The 17,228-nt window shown below is 31.7% G+C and overlaps 1 long non-coding RNA gene across 1 annotated transcript; it reads left to right on the top strand.

Moving 5' to 3' along the window:
- The first annotated feature begins 402 nt into the window (after positions 1-402).
- Positions 403-16,729, top strand: LOC146995852 (uncharacterized). The gene is made up of 2 exons (XR_015042571.1): positions 403-1,386; positions 16,422-16,729. It is a non-coding gene; the product is annotated as an uncharacterized LOC146995852 (long non-coding RNA).
- The last annotated feature ends 499 nt before the right edge of the window (positions 16,730-17,228 follow it).

The raw sequence follows: 17,228 nt of genomic DNA, 5'->3' as shown, positions 1-17,228 counted from the left end.
TATTTGCCTGAAGGAGTGATATATTTGTGGAGTAATTTTTAAGGAAATCTCACTCATTACATTACATAAGGAAAGCATGCAGATCCTATACAGTAAGAAGCAAAAGACATAGGGTAAGCAAGAAAACCACACTGATGACAGCAAAGTTTTCCATTTAATGTTGACTAAAATAATTGGGATTACCACGTCCTTAAACTAGTAAATATTCAAATGCGTAATAATATATTTTATGTTTGTCATTATTTTTTATATGAATCAAATTGATGCTGATAGATGTAAATGCATAACGCCTTAAAAATTAAGTTTTGTAAATTTTTTGTAATATATAAAAAGCACTGAAAACTTCTAAGGTTAAAAAAATGGCATTGACAATCTTCTTTGTGAAACATCATTCTGTACTGGGCCTGATTTCTGTCTCCAGATCATGATGCCTTTCGAAATCGCTGTAGCAACTTAAGGTTACCAGAATAAATTTTAGGGCCAAGCGCATTGTTCAAAAGTAGCGAAGGTTTTGCTCCAGTAATATTTGTTTCGAGGTAGTGGAAGGGGAGTGTAATTCAAATGAACAATATTTCATCATCAGATTTCAGCTGCAAAATGCAAATAAGCTCTGTTGTTGGTCATGGAAATTTTAAGGCATCTGCAATTATTATGTTTGGTGGTTCAGCAGATGTACGAGGATATTCCTAATGCAAGAAGGTTAGAATGTCCTTGTCCATTGAAAATTCCTTATACAGCGACTTTCGGTTAACTGGATATTCTCCGGAGAACAGCCTTGTTTCGACAACTTGGTTGCTGTAAGGATATGGGCGACATTTCATTTTTATTGCACTATGTTTTGGACACCATTTTATTTGGGAGGGCGTTGCATGTAAACAGGAATGGCGCCAAAACAAAAGCCAATTTTCGCTGGGATCCATAAATATATTTTTCCTTTAGCTTTAATTTTTGGCAACAGCGCTTTAGTTTTTAGGTTTGTTATCCGCGCACAAAGATCAATCACGGATTATACTCAGTGAGATCAATACAATAGAAAAAAAGCTTCATCTCCTTTCTTCTTGCTTAAAAGCAAGATTGCAAGTTTCAAAAACCTTGGCCGCGTGCATAGTCACAAAGCGTATGCATGGAGCATCAAAGTCAAAGAATATGTATTGTTCCTGACCATGGAGGTCCATTCTAATTTCCTTGTTCTTATCTCATGTTTAACGCTGTTTGAGAACACGAAGCATTTTTTACATCGTTACATCGGTTCTTATCAGAAGAAGAATATCATGGCGCTTTTGTGTGTGAGGTTTGTAAAATGTCGTTAAGATAAATGCGTGAACAACTCGCCGACTGAAATGGATGTGAGGCCGAAAGCTGATGGCAAATAAGTTGGCGGAGAAGGTAAGTCTTTCTACAACATAGAAAATATCGTAACGGCTCCTGTTTCTTCTTGCCGTGAATATTTCCTAGCAACATGTTGTAGTTTTAAAATGGTTTCATCTCCTTTATATGTAATTTGAAGCAGTAAATGAACAAACTAAGCTTCGTGAGTGCTACGATGTGAAATCATGTTAGTGCGAAATAAAACAATCTTATTTTTCATGAAATGTGTTCTTGAAAATCATGCCATGCGTATATCGCTCTAGATGTGCCATTTGTACAATATGTATTAGGGTTTTATATCACATGTGCTTGCACCAAATACTTCTGAGCATTCCAGGTTTGGCCTTAAAATCATAACATCTCCCAAAATTCCAGGAATATGTGATAGATTCGTGATTATATCCAAAATGACTTTTCAGTTTTTCCAATGTATTTGATTACAACCTGCATTGAAAAATGTCATGCGGAAAATGAAACTTCTTAAAACAGCTCATGCCTACACACCCAGCAGAATAATCTCAAATATGTGAGGTAGGTAAAAGTGATTTACACAAAAGCATGAATTAAACCCGCATTTGCTTCTTAATGAAGGATGTGATGTAATAGTTAGGTGAGGTATGTAATAATTAATTTGCTGATAACTCTAGTTTCAAAGTCCATATGCTTATTCACATAAGGGAGAAGCCTCATGTATGCTGTGTAGAACAAGTCGTTTAGACTAAAGAGCAATCATATATGTACTGACACAGGAAAGAAACCTTGTGTGGGAGGTATGTTTAAGTCATTTAGACAGTATGGTTTTTTTAGAAAAACATCTGCATGTACATACAGGAAAAGAACTCATGTAAGATGATTTGGACGAAAGAGCATTTTAAACATGCATATGTTTATTCATTCAGGAAAGAAACTTGTGCATATGTTTATTCATTCAGGAAAGAAAAAGTATGTGAATTACATAACAAGGCGCTTAATCAGGATGGTCATTTAAACGTTATTTTTATTCATACAGGAGAGAAATCTTATGTGTGAGGTATGTGACAAGTTGTTTTCTTGAAAGAGTTGTTTAAACAACCATATACGTATTTACACAGGAGAGAAAACTTGTGTGTGAGGTATGTAATAAATCTTTACTCAAAAAGCCATTTGCTTATTCACACAGAAAAGAAATTTCATGTGTGTGAGTTATATGTAATAAATCATTTACTCTAAAAAGTCGTTTAAAAAGCCTTATGCTTATTCACACAGAAAAGAAACTTCATGTGTGTGCAGTATGTAATAAATCATTTACTCTAATAAAGTCATTAAAAAAGGCATATGGTTATTCACACAGGAAAGAAACCTCATGTGTCTGAGGTACGTAACAAGTCATTTACTCAAAAAAAAAAAAAAAAAAAATTAAAAAGTCATATGTTTATTCACACTGGTGAGAAACCTCATATGTGCGAGGTATGCAATAAATCATTTACTCAAAAAAGTCATTTTAAAAACCATATGCTTCGTCACACTGGAGAGAAACTTCATGTGTGTGTGGTATGTAATAAATCATTTACTCTAAAAAGTTGTTTAAAAAGGCATATGCTTATTCACACAGGAAAGAAACCTCATGTGTGTGAGGTATGTAACAAGTCATTTATTCAAAAAAGTCATTTAAAAAGCCATACGCTTATTCACTCTGGAGAGAAATCTCATATGTGTGAAGTATGTAACAAGTCATTTTTTCAAAAGGGTCATTTAAATGAACATATGCTTAATCACACAGGAGAGAAACCTCATGTGTGTGAGGTATATAATGTCATTTGTTCAAAAGAGTCGTTTAAATGTACATATTCTTATTCACACAAAGAAACCATATCTGTGTGAGATATGTACTAAGTCATTTAATATAAAAAGTTATTTAAATGAGCATATGCGTAATCACGCAGGAGAAAAACCTCGTGTGCGAGGTATGTAACAAGTCATCTGCTAGAAAGAGTCATTTAAAGGACCATATGCTTAATCACACAAAAGAGAAACCTCATGTGTGCGAGATATGCAAGGCATCATTTGCTCACAAACATAGTTTAAAAGATCATATACTCATTCACACCAGAGAGAAACCTCATGTGTGTAAAGTATGTAATGAGTCATTTGTTTGAAAGATTCATTTAAATGACCATATGCTTAATCACACAGGAGAGAAACTTCATGTGTGTGAGGTATGTAATAAATCATTTTCTCTAAAATGTTATTTAAAAAACCATATGCTTATTCATACAGGAAAGAAACCTCATTTGTGTGAGGTTTGTAACAAGTCATTTACTCAAAAAGGTGGTTTAAAACGCCATATGCTTATTCACACTGGAAAGAAACCTCATGTGTGTGAGGTATGTAACAAGTCATATGTTCGAAAGAGTCATTTAAATGGGCATATGCTTGAACACACAGAAGAGAAACCTTATGTCTGTGAGATATGTAAGAAGTCATTTGTTTCCAAACGCAATTTAAACAACCATATACTTCTTCACACTGGAGAGAAACCTCGTGTATATGATGTATGTAATAAATTATTTACTCTAAAAAGTTATTTAAATAACCATATACTTAATCACACAGAAGAGAAACGTGTGCGAGATGTGTAATGAGTCATTTACTCAAAAATCTAATTTAGAAAAGCATATACTTCCACAAGTTACTCGAATGATAGAAAAATTGAAAGAAGCATGTGTGCAGAATAGAAGTTTAACAGAAGACTAGTGTTGTTTGGAAAAGTTAGATTAATAAGAACCTTTACTTACCTGTGCAGTAATGACTTGTCTACACTATAAAGAAATGTCTTTGTGTGAAGTTTGCCTAACTTGTCATTTTATCTCGATTCTTAATAAATCATTAATTTGTTTCTACAGGAGAAAAACTTCATGAGATAAGTCATTTAAAAGTTTTTCTGATTTAAAACATTTTCTTACTCTTAGTATTTAACTAGTAAGGAAAGTTTTAAAACAGCATATTTGAAAAATGAAAAGTTAGAGATTGATTATACTATTTTGAGTGAGGAAATTTTATGGATATCGCATTCCTGCTATGGAGGTAATGTTATGTTAATTGTTGGAAAGTTTGGAAACATTTTCATTTGTATGGAAATTTCTTTCACATGACTGTAATCCTTTTTTGACTGTGTTCCTATAAAAAGTACAAAGATGTGAAATATATCGTTTTCTGATATCTTTAATACTGTTTCTCTCTTCCTCGTTATCTTTTGTAACTACCTTTTTAATGTTGAGAATGTTTAGAATTTACATTTTGCAAAGCTTATTGTGTTTAATATCCTACATGGAGTATGTTGTTGTTGCCACAATGCAGCCAGTATGTGGGTTGTAGTGTCTTTGAAGGAAATTAAATTTTTTTTTTTTGGAAGTAAGGTTTTTTTTTCTGATGCTTATATATTAATGCAGCCACCTTAGCAGAAGTTACCATATTTTCAGAATATGCCAAACTTTGGCAACTATGCGCATAATGATTCTTCCAGCAACCATGGTCAGAATAATCTTCCAAAAAAGTAACACTGCCATTTTGTATGCATTCTTTTTTGCTGTAGCCCAAGGTACAATAGTTTTTATAAAAAATCATGATATTCCTTCTCTTAAATTTAGTTTTAAAATATGTCCTTGTGGAATTTATGAGAAATGGAAAATACTGTGGTAAAATTTCTGTAAGAACACAGAATTTTGCTGAAAATTTTGTAAATGGTGCAACAAGGAAATGCATTTCCTTGATAGGTGAGTATTGCACAAACGCAATTCTCAGATAATCTCTGGTGTTTTTCTTAAGCGAAAACAGATCATTGTGTAGATCAAAGTTGATCTTTACATTATGGTAACTTGGCGTTTTTTCAGCGAAAATTTGGCGACCAACTCTCCTACAGCAACCCTCTATTTTTTTCCCCGCCGCCATTTTGTCTTCACGAAGTAAAGACATGTTTCTTTTCTTTTTATCTACTGAACACTTCTTTCAACAATCTACTAGCCGAATTACACTTATGCTAGAAATTTTGTCTAACAAAACTGCTTAATCATGACAAATATTCACTGCAAAATTGGGAAAAAGTGCACAATACCATACTCCTTACGCGTTTTTCAAAATAACACATACACATAAACCATGTACACGCCAACTTATTTTTACTTAAAAAAAATCCCAGAATTGCACAAAAATGGCATTGCGCACACTCTTCACTATATCCATGTACACTGCTTTTTTCTCATAAATTAGAAAAATTTCACGAAAATACATGACAATTTTCTCAATCTTTAAATCCGGTAAAAAGAATATATATGAAATTACCTGGTCGCAAAAAAGTATTTACCCTTTCCAAATATAAATATTTCCACATATAAAATAAATAAAATATCCAAAAACTTTTACCTCTAAATCATCTATTACATTATACACGTCACCAACGAATTCGTACCGCAAGCATTACAAATACTTAGTATCAAATATTTAAATGATTTCCATGCATGTTTACTTCAACTTAAACGTATACCAAATTCCTACAAACATAAAATTCACAAAATAACTATCATTTAATTAAAATATCACTAAACCATGTACACGCCGACTTATTTTTACTTAAAAAAACATCCCAGAATTGCACAAAAATGGCATTGCGCACACCCTTCACTATATCCATGTACACTGCTTTTTTCTCATAAATTAGAAAAATTTCACGAAAATACATGACAATTTTCTCAATCTTTAAACCCGGTAAAAAGAACATATATGAAATTACCTGATCGCGAAAAAGTAATGAACATTTCCACATATAAAATAAATAAAATATCCAAAACCTTTTACCTCTAAATCATCTATTACATTATGCACGTCACCAACGAATTCATACTGCAACCATTACAAATACTTATTGTCAGATATTTAAATTATTTCCATGCACGTTTACTTCAACTAAAACGTATACCAAATTCCTACAAACATAAAATTCACAAAATAACTATCATTTAATTAAAATATAATTAAATTCAAAAACACTACTTAAAATATAAATGAGCACATACATTAAATTAATACATACATAAATACCCATTTCGAATTCACTTTAGTTACGGCCATAGGATCCAAAAATTCACGAACACTGTTTCACACAACACAGAATAAAGCCAAATACAAAATTTCCAGATTTTTTCCCGATTTCCCCCCTTTTCTGATTAAAGAACCGTAATTCGTCCATTAATATCACATGACATATCCCATGATCTCTCATTTCCCTCGCACAAAATAATGCGTAATCGGAACTGAGTACTGCTCACATTATTACCAAAGTGCCAGGTAGTAACCTTTATCGCCTCCAAAATGTCGCCAAACTACCAGTTACCATATTGTAAAGATCAACCGAATTTTGCAAAAAAATTACATGAAGATTTGAAGAAGAATATAAGTGTTTTATTTTATTTAATTTATCACATAATCCTTATTTAATAATTCAAATTTGATATGCCCAAATTTGTATTTTCAAGTATATTTTCTTTTGATATCTTGATAATGTTTACCAACTTGCAATAAATATCGATAATTTGGGAATCTTACAAAAAGAAATGCACAAAAATCACTATCTTGCACCTGATAAGTAACCTTTAGCTTTTCTTCTGTGAAAATCAACAAATTGTGCTAAGCTCATTGCAAGCGTACATTGCTCATTGCATACGTAAGTACCTTTTTTCTGGATCATGGCACCATGCGAATATTTGAGATATTTTTATACTTGTAAGTCCCTATTCATTGCCTAAGTGTTCAGTTTTGACATCTGGTTCCTGTAGAATCTACTGACTATAATGGTACCACCTTCAAATTCTTGTTATGAAATTCTGAAGAATGGTTAAATATTGTATCACCATTTGTATGCTGTAACTTGTAAGTGCAATGTCTTGTCTGTTTTTATGTTAAGACAAAATTTAATTATAGTTGTGTGATCAGACATGAAAATATGTTTTTCTGCTTCAATAAGCTTCAATCAATTTTTGCATATATTCACGAAGAAAAGTCCCATGTGCATAAATATAAAAAAAGATGGTACTATTCCGTTTTGAGGACCATAAAAAATTTGGAGCGAAAATGTACGCGCAAAAGCGCCAAATGTAGCAAATGCGCCCATTTAACAGCGTGCTAATTTCAGATTGCGTAAGTTTATATAGTTCTATATTTTTTAAGATGCCATTGAAATGCTAGTTTTAATTTTTAAATCCTTTTTGATATCCTATGGATTTAGCAATTTGGGAATTGCCCATGACGAAAAGTCTGCAGTAGAATTTTGGGTAAAGTGCAGAATCACCCACTGCTTGATGCGTTTTTAAGAATTGCACATACTCTGTATCCATGTGCACATCGACCTATTTTCACTTAAAAAAAAAAAAAAAAATCCCAGAATTGCACAAAAATGGCACTGTGCACACACACCCTTGACTTTCTATGTACACATCGACGTATTTTCACTTAAAACTAAAAGAAAATTGACAAAAATCCTATTATTTTTACCCTTGTAAAAAGCGGCAAACAAATAAGTGGGCGATTCTGCACTTTACCGAGAATTTTTTCAAAGAAAAGGCATCATTCATTATAGAAAATTATGTTTGAACAACCAACGAGATGAAATTATGCTTTAGCAATAATTCGGTAGCGAAATAGCGATGAAGGCATCCATTCAGTTATGTTTAGCAATTTTTATATAAATTATAATAATGATCTGAAATAGTTATTTACTCTTATGCTTCCATTGAGTCATGTTTAACCTTTTTTATTTAAATTATAATAATAAAAACATATTATATGAAATTAACCTTTCATCTAAATTAAAACATCAATCTTGGTTATTTACTATTATACTTTCTTTCTTTAGGGTTGCCGCAATTATTTTTGGCAGCACTTTCATCAACAATAGTTTGGCGATTTTTTACGGCCCTCAAAACTGAATATTACCAAAAAGACATTTGGAAAATAATATAATTGTAAGAAACATTAACTTACTAAATGGGTCTTTTAGAAATATTCTATTTTTTTTTAACCAGTGGTTGAAGAAAAATAAGGGCACACACTTTCTTTCTATGCACATTAAACTATGTATGTAAATAGAATCTCATCTTTATCTTACGATTCTTGCTTGGTTTGGAAGTGTTTGTGCAAATCGTTATTATGAGAAATAGGAACCTAAATTTTTTTTTTAATTCATTGAGAGAGCATGGTGAAATATTTCTTAATAATGCAGCTGTAGAGTAGGAAAGAATCTACCACACATTCAATATAAAAAATATGCTCAGTAAATGTATGCAAAACAAGACTCTTAACAGAAATAAGAATTTTGTTCTAGCAACATTATATCAACAGAATATAACTTTGCCAGATCATTTAAATTTTATTGCATGGGATTGATTGCAGTGACATTCCATCTGCGTTAGTCTGTTTTATTTAATGAATCTTTTTTTTTTTTTTAATTATAGCTATAAATGCTTTTTATCATTATTTACAGTCTTAGCTGAAGAAATGAATGTATTGAATTTAAAGTATTTAAATATAAACATTCTAAAATTTGTAATATGAAAGTTTAAAATTCCATATTTTAAATGCCTTTTACATATGTGAAAAGATTATTTTGATCAAAATCAAATATTAACTAATATGTATATAAAAAGTAGGTTATGGAATCAGTTTTGCTAGTCCCATTTGATACAAGTTAAAAATTAAATTTTCATGAAATAGCTTTAAATTTAATTAATTATTTATTTTTAATACTTTGTACATGAAGCATAAATGTAAAAGTACAGAATTTTGTCAGAAATTCTCTAAAAGAAACAATGACGAAATGAGTTTGGTAGATAGCCTGTGTTGCACCCTCTGATGTCTTTCTAAGGAAAAATAGATCGCTGTAAGCCTCAGGAGCAGAATAGTGGTGAAAAATTTGGAGACAAATGTAAATCTTTTATTCTTTTAATGTATCACATAATCCTTATTTAATAATAAAAATCTGTGTTTTCAATCGCTGAAGTATATATATATTCATGTGTTATTCGGCAATTTATGAGAAATGTTAATTTGGGACTCTTTCCAAAAAAAAAAAAAAAAAGTATGAAAACCACCACCTTAAAACCAATAAGTAACTTTTACCTTTTCATCTAATTAAAAAGAACACCAAATTGCACCAAGATGCGTTTGTTTAAATATTTTGTCTGCTGTATTTCATAAGTAATCATAGAGTTTAATAATCATACATCAGTCACTGCAAATAATATGTATGCAGTAGGCTTTTCTGGAGAAACATTTGTGTCTTTAATGCTTAAAATAATGCATATAAGCATGTCTACACACATGGTGCAGAACAGAACATGTTATCTCATCACAGACAAACAAAATATGGTACTATTCCATTTTTAGGACCGTAAAAATCGCCAAATTATTGTTGATGCCAGTGCTGTCAAAAATAATTCTGGATAATAGTAAATAGCGATCTAAGATTGTTTTAATTTAGATGACAGATTAATTTCATGTAATACTTTTTATTATTATAATTTATATAAGAAAGGTTAAACATAACTGAATGGAAGCATAAGAGTAAACTATTTCAAATCATTATTATAATTTATATAAAAAAATGGCTAAACATAACTAAATGGATTCCTGCATCACTAATTAGCTACCAAGTTATCGCTAAAGCATAATTTTATCTCGTTAGTTGTTCAAACATAATTTTCTATAACGAATGATGCCTTTCCATTGAAAAAATTCTATTGCAAACTTTTCGTCATGGACAATTCCCAAATTGTTAAATCCATAGGAAAAAAGGATTTAAAAATTAAACAAGTATTTCAATGGCGTCTTAAGAAATATAGAACTATCTAAACTTACACAATTTGAAATCAGCCCGTACGCTAAATTTGGCGTGTTGTTAAATTGGGTGCGTTTGTTAGATTTGGCACGCTGTTAAATGGGTGTGTTTGCTATATTTGGCGCTTTTGTGCATACAATTTCGCTACAATATTTTTAAACAAAACGGAGTAGTACCCAAAGTATTTTATGTAGGTATGAGTATTTACAACAGTATTTATTGTTATATGGAAGATAAAACTAACCATACAAATAGAAGTAACTCGTTGTTAATTCCATATTTCATTAGTACTTAACTGATACAGAGTGTAACACTAAACAGCTACCTATACTGGGCAATGTCTACCAGATAAATTACCTTAGTGCAAAATACTTGTATCAGAATGTGTTTTATATTTAAATTGACAAGTTAATCATAAATTTATCAATACTTTGAGTATTAATTATAAAATTTATTGGTCCTACTAGTAGGCACTAATTGTAACAAAATAACTATTGGATAAGTGCATGTATATATATATACAGAATTATGAATGCATCTCTAAATATAAATGCATATAGTATCAGAGGTACATACAAATATTTAAATTGGCATTTAATTAAGTACTTTTGTTTGTAAGATAAATATACATGATACATCATTTGTAAGTATACTGTGTGTAAAAACAAGCATCTGAAGTCAAAATTTCCTCTTTTTTCCCCTTTCTTCAGAGCTATAATAACATCTTTGATAAGATTCCAGTCCCTTTATATACTTTTCTCATTTCCAGTTACTGCTAGTAGTTAATGGATAAAAAGTGATTTGAATTATCTCAAATGAAAAGGAGGAAATTATTTTAGTGAAGGCTCATTTCAAGAAAAAAATCTGGATAAACTGCAACTTTGAGAGTTATTTCTAAGGTTACAGAATATAGTCCATACTGGTATAGATATCAAGTTCATACCAAATATTAGTTATGGATGTTGATATGTAGGCATGCTGGAAGAACCAGGTGAAAATAAGAGATGCATGGTAGTACTTAAGTATGCATCTACAAAATATATATTGTATATATATATTAATGAATCTAAATATAAATTATATAAGATAGTGTTAATCACAATACTGTATTACTGCGAGTTATTTGTGATTCCTAGCAATTATATTCATAAACTTGTACAGAATTGTACTAAATACAAATGCTTATTAGCAATAAAAGCAACCTACACATATGGCTGAAAAGAAATACCGTATTTGACGGCATATAAGATGCACTTTTTTTCCTAAATTTGGTCTCAGAAAAGTTACCTGCGTCTTATACATGAAGGACACAGGTTAACTTTCAATACTGAATGCTATTTTTAGTCCGGATAAAGGTCTAGACACACATAACTTTTTGTACATCTACATGTGTGTGGCCTTCTAAATAAGGGTGCGTCTTATATGCCGTCAAATACGGTATGTGAAATTATATGCATGCATTTCATACCATTATATTATTTGCAAGGCAATTTGCTTTTAGGAATTAACATGGGTAAGATATTAACTTGTTTTTTTGTTTCTTACATCATTTAAAGTGTATGTAAATGGTGTACGAAATGATATTGTATTTATTGAGTAATAATATTAGAGCATTATAAAGTTAGCATTTTGACATACAGGGGAACCTCGAGATACAAGCACCTCTTTATATGAGGAAAGTATGAGTGAAAAATTTGTCTCTAAATATGAGCAATGAGTCAGGCTGTTGGTTTTGCATGGCATTATTTCCCGATCCGGCTCAATTCGGGGAATAACCTCGTCAGATCACTCAGTGTTCTTTGATCTACGTGTTTGTGCGCTTGTGAATCAATTGTTTATTACATTTAACGTGAAAATAATTATTTTGTGATGCTTCCCAAGAAGATTGTTGTCTCGGATAGTGCTGTAAAGGAAAATAAAAAAGCCCTGGTCATTGAAGTTAAGAAAGAAGTCATAAGAGTGATGGAATAGATGCCTCAGATAGTGCTGCAAAGATAAAGAAGGAAGCTATGGCTGTTGAAATTAAAAAAGAAATCATAAACATAAGCGTGGTGTAAGAGTGACGGAATTGACAAAGACTTACGGCTGTTCGATATCGATGATCTGCACTATTCTGAAGAAGAAGGAAGAAATTAAGAAACTTAATGTGGCCAAAGGAGTTACTGTTACTTCCAAGCACCGTCCAAAATGCCTAGAAGATGTTGAGAAACTGTTGTTGTAGATTAACGAGAAGCAGTTAAAAGGAGATTCGGTGTCGGAAGATATCATAAAGGTAAACTAATGGTTATATTATTAGTTACCAATGGATATATTAGAAAAATTGATTTTTATGCTGATATGTTTGGGGGTGTGGAATGGATTAACTGGATTTCCATTATTTTTAGCGAGGACGTTTATTTTTAGATACGAGAAATTCGCTATACGAGCTTAATAATCCTGTTCATAATGATATACATTTCTTGGAAAGCTTGTTACTTTAATATCACAATTCAAATATTTTAGTCGCTGAAGAGGGGGAGAAAACTGTTTAATGTTTAGTAGTACCATGATGTGCTTATGTTTATTATGATTTTCCCTCTCACACATGTGTATGTAATGTATGAAGCACGTGTTTGCAAAGCATTTACACTGTATAAGTACAGAAATTTAGGTATCAATGAGAACATACAAGAAAACGTTAACTGATTACTTGCAATGCACATAAACATATGCTAAAATGATAATAAACCATTTTTGAACATCGATAAGTACAGGGAAGCATGACCAAATAAATGAACACGGAAAATAAATCAAAGCATTAAATATTTACAGGTGCAGGACATATATTTTTACTTAAATTATCAATAATTATACCTGGAATTACATTTTATTCAATTATGTGCTATTTTTAATTTAAGTCTCTTTGCTAAACTGCATTAACAAGGAAACAGCAAGCGCAACGATATTTTACAAATATGTACCTGATATGCTATTGTGAAAAATCTATAAGCAGGGGAAAAGTATCATGGATGGCTCCCTAGGGGAAGTACATAATCTGATGACAACCATAGCTTACCATATTAAGCTGTTTCTCCCTTGTTTGGCGTCAAGGTTGTTCTCTGAAGAATATCCCCAAATGTTTCATTGTTTTATATTATATTCGGTAAAGATGCATTTGCCCCACCATTTAAGGTTCTGTAGGTTGATAATAGATACTTTAAAAGTTTTTGTTGGTACGAGAGATGTTGGCTGCAAGCACAGAGGCAGCAATATTTTAAGAGAGTCAGCTAAATTTCTGTCATGAGAACAGCTAGTGTAAGCTTAATTTAACCCTTTGCGGCTCAGTGTTCCACTACATGGAACACCCAAATTGAATTGCATCTAAAACCTTTAAATTCAACCGTAAATAGATAAAAATGCCTTTATAATATACTTTGAACTTTTCTTTTTAAACAGTAGATAGCAGCATATCACAAGGAGACACAGAATTTTCATTTATTATATGTTATTAAAATTCACTTTTTTTCAAGTAATTTTCTCTATTTTTTTAATGCTATAAAAATTTTATTTGGAAAAAAAATTAGGCATAATTTTGCTGGCTGTACTCCAAATTATTTGTTCTATATTTTTTTTAATCTTTCATACAAAAACCATACGCAGAATCATTGAATGAAACCGGGTGTTCCATTAGCAGGAACACTGCGCCTTTAGCGATCTCATGCTGTTACGAATCAGAACATCTGTGTTTGGGAGAGAACATCCGTTGTTTAAGTTTCCTATTTCCGTTGTTTTTTTTTGGGGGGGATGAATTCAAACAAAGCAGTATTGAGGGGTGAGGTGTGTTTTGTGTTATGAAAGCCCTAATATTGGCATCTCTAATTTTTTGGGAGTAGATTTTAGGCAGGAATTTTATTAGTAGCTTGACTCATCTTTTCTTAGAACTGCGCGAATTTTTTGCTGTCACTTTTTAGTCTCATTCCTGTTTATTTTCAATAATTGTGTAGATATTTTTCGTGTATGTATATATTATAGGCTTATTTTTCTTTATTGTTAATATTAATTGTAGTTGGTTTGTGCTTCCATCAAGAAGGTGTGACTTGCTTTGAACAATTTCACGAAGCTAAGAAATAGGAAAATTTGTAAATATTTTTGTATATAGGACTTGTGTATATAGATATCTATCTCATTTATCTGTATATATTCAAGAATATTGTGTATATCCTAGAAACCATGTATACAGCCATAATACAGAGTTTTTTCATTCTTATACAAACGCTACTACTCATTTTCATGCTTCACTGCAATGCTTGTTTAGTCGCACTTTTAAAAGCTCTGTCGGCGCAGTGTTCCACCTCATGGAACACCCACAGAATTAAAACGGTAAGTGCAATTTTTACAAAATTTTACCTAGTACTAAATAGACTGCATACAACTTTTTTTTGTTGAAATTCCAACGTTATCGTATAGTACGCTGCAAAGGGTTAAAAGGAGTGTGGTTGCACTGATCACTTCTCTTTAAATGAATTTACTGCCTTTTCTTCTTGACATTTTAAAAGAATGCAATACATTTAATTTTAGTGCTAATTTTATCACTTCTTGCTTGTCTTCTTCCACATGATAAATCATGTCACCCTACCCCCAAATAGGCCTTTCTATTGTCATTATTGAGAGTTACTTCCTGAGGACTTTTTTTCTCACTTCTCTAACCAATCACTTTTCCATTAAGAATAAATGAAATAGCTCTCGCTTTTTGGCATACCACACTGTTCTACTTTTAATAAAACCACCTATCCAATCCAGATCTAATTTCAGAATTATTTCTCCAGATTTATACTAAAGAACATGAAGCATCCTTTTATGATTTTACAAATTTTAATAAAGGGAGTAATAACGATAATAATAATAATAATTTTAATAAGGGAAATTAACTTCAATTAATTAATTTTAATATTCTCATTCAAGGAAATCTCAATTCTCCAGCCTCCAAAAAATTAAAAAGTTGGATGATAAAATTATGTTCTGACCACTACTTACAGAACTTATTTCTTTCCAAACCAATCCCGAAAAACACTGCTGTCAACAAGCCTGTTATCTTGACTTTCATCAATGAGTCACCAAACCTATTTATCTTTCGAAGCAGGAAAGTTCATTTCCCATCTTTAATTAACAGCTAAGAAAAACTTGTCGCATTTTCCTTCGAAAAAAGAACAACGTACTTTTCAGCCACCCAACCAGGATAGTTGTTAGGGATGCTGACTTCCGTACCGAACGGCCAGGGTTTGAATCCTAGATAAGGTATAGATGTAAATATATAGTGCCTGTGTGGCATGGGTACACTCTAAATATGTGGCAAGCTGAAAGTCCTCTTGAGAGGTTGGTAAAGGGGACTGGCCCCTTGGGGTGCTCTCCATCAAAATTAAGGGCGGAACTGAACAAAGTTGTACCATCACTTGTATGGTGCGCAAGACTCTTGCCAATGACAGGCGCAATTTTGCACTCCTTGGCATGATGAATTTCGTGGGCTTCTTCTGATGTTACTATCAGACAAGTGAAATAAGTCACAACAACAGCTTATTTTGCAAACTGAAACTTTCCCGTTCCAAACAGCACACCAGTGAAAATAAAGAACAGTGGCATCCTAACACTGACTACTGAACACTAACTCTGCATTTTTACCTCCAAAATGGATACCTAGAGAAAACTTCCTGCTGTGAAAAACTAAGAACTGAAAAATAGCGACTAAGCTTTTAATTGACAAAATAAGTTCTACACTAGTGCAAACAACTTCATTTGAAATTAAAAACCTTAATACACAATTAATTTAAATACATTAGCACATAATTAAAATTTTGCTACAGAACAATGAGAAGTATAAGCAATTATTCCCCCTCATCTTATTTTTTTTTTCAGTTCTTTAAAAATTGTTTTTTGACATGTACCTGTTGTTAAAACAGTAACAGCATGAATTATAATTCTATGACATAATTTTTTTCTGCTAAAAAGTTTTATTTCACTTGCTCTGTATATAACACAGGTTTTGAATCCCTCACATATGGAAAATAAGCCAAAGCAGATGACTTCAAAAACATTTATGTATGAAAAATGCTATAAAAACTGCATTCAAGATGGCAAATAAAAATTAAATAAAATTCATATAAGTGTATAAAAATTTAAAGAAAAATTACTAATCAAAAACAGGATTCAATTATAGTTTCAGATTTGTGAGGCAACATATGCTAGAAATGCTATCCAGAGGTGCTACAAATATGATGAATTAAGTGGGTGATGCATTCCTTAGCCATCATAATCAGTTGATGAGTTTTGATCGATTAATGGAGGATCTCATCTCAAGAAATGCTGAGGCAGTTGGATGCATCCACAGCAGACTGCATGTGTCACTAATCCATGTTGAAAGATATGTGCTGCTAGTGTAAAGAACTCTATGTATGATCTTATTATGTGTAGGCCATACTGCAATGTTATCAATATATAAAATAATAATAAAACTGTAATACCTTCCATGCAGTCCTTCATTTCTCCTTATTTGTTTACTTCTAGTGCTTCAAAATTACAAATACAGATATACTACATTATTAATATGATTTGCTGGTGTATGCAGGGGATTTCAAATCATCTTGTATGTATTATATGTGCAGATAACGAACACAGAAAATTAAAAATGATCTTTTTCAGCATTTTTAATAATTTCATAGAGGTTTCATTTTCAAATAATACTTGTAATTCCAACCTCCCAAATGAAATTTTTCAAGCATTTGCCAATCAGGTGTTCACTGAGAGATGGTGGAATCCATCATATTAATTTCATTACCAGAAATATTGCTCTGGATACACCAGCATGGCTAAACCATATTATTGAAAGAGAAGGAAGGTGCACTGTGCAAAAAAAAAAAAAAAAGAGACAATTCTATATCCCCCGTTCTACTGGGCCGATTGACGAAATTCTACTTGTGTTTTTCATGTCTCGAAAGCGCGACTTAGGATATCTATTAGATTTATA

This window comes from Stegodyphus dumicola, chromosome 8 (assembly GCF_044657685.1).
Source record: "Stegodyphus dumicola isolate Sdum_Otavi_A_Nest chromosome 8, ASM4465768v1".
Classification (NCBI taxonomy): domain Eukaryota; kingdom Metazoa; phylum Arthropoda; class Arachnida; order Araneae; family Eresidae; genus Stegodyphus; species Stegodyphus dumicola.
Note: the sequence above shows the minus strand (reverse complement) of the source record. Positions and strands in the feature narration are given on the sequence as shown.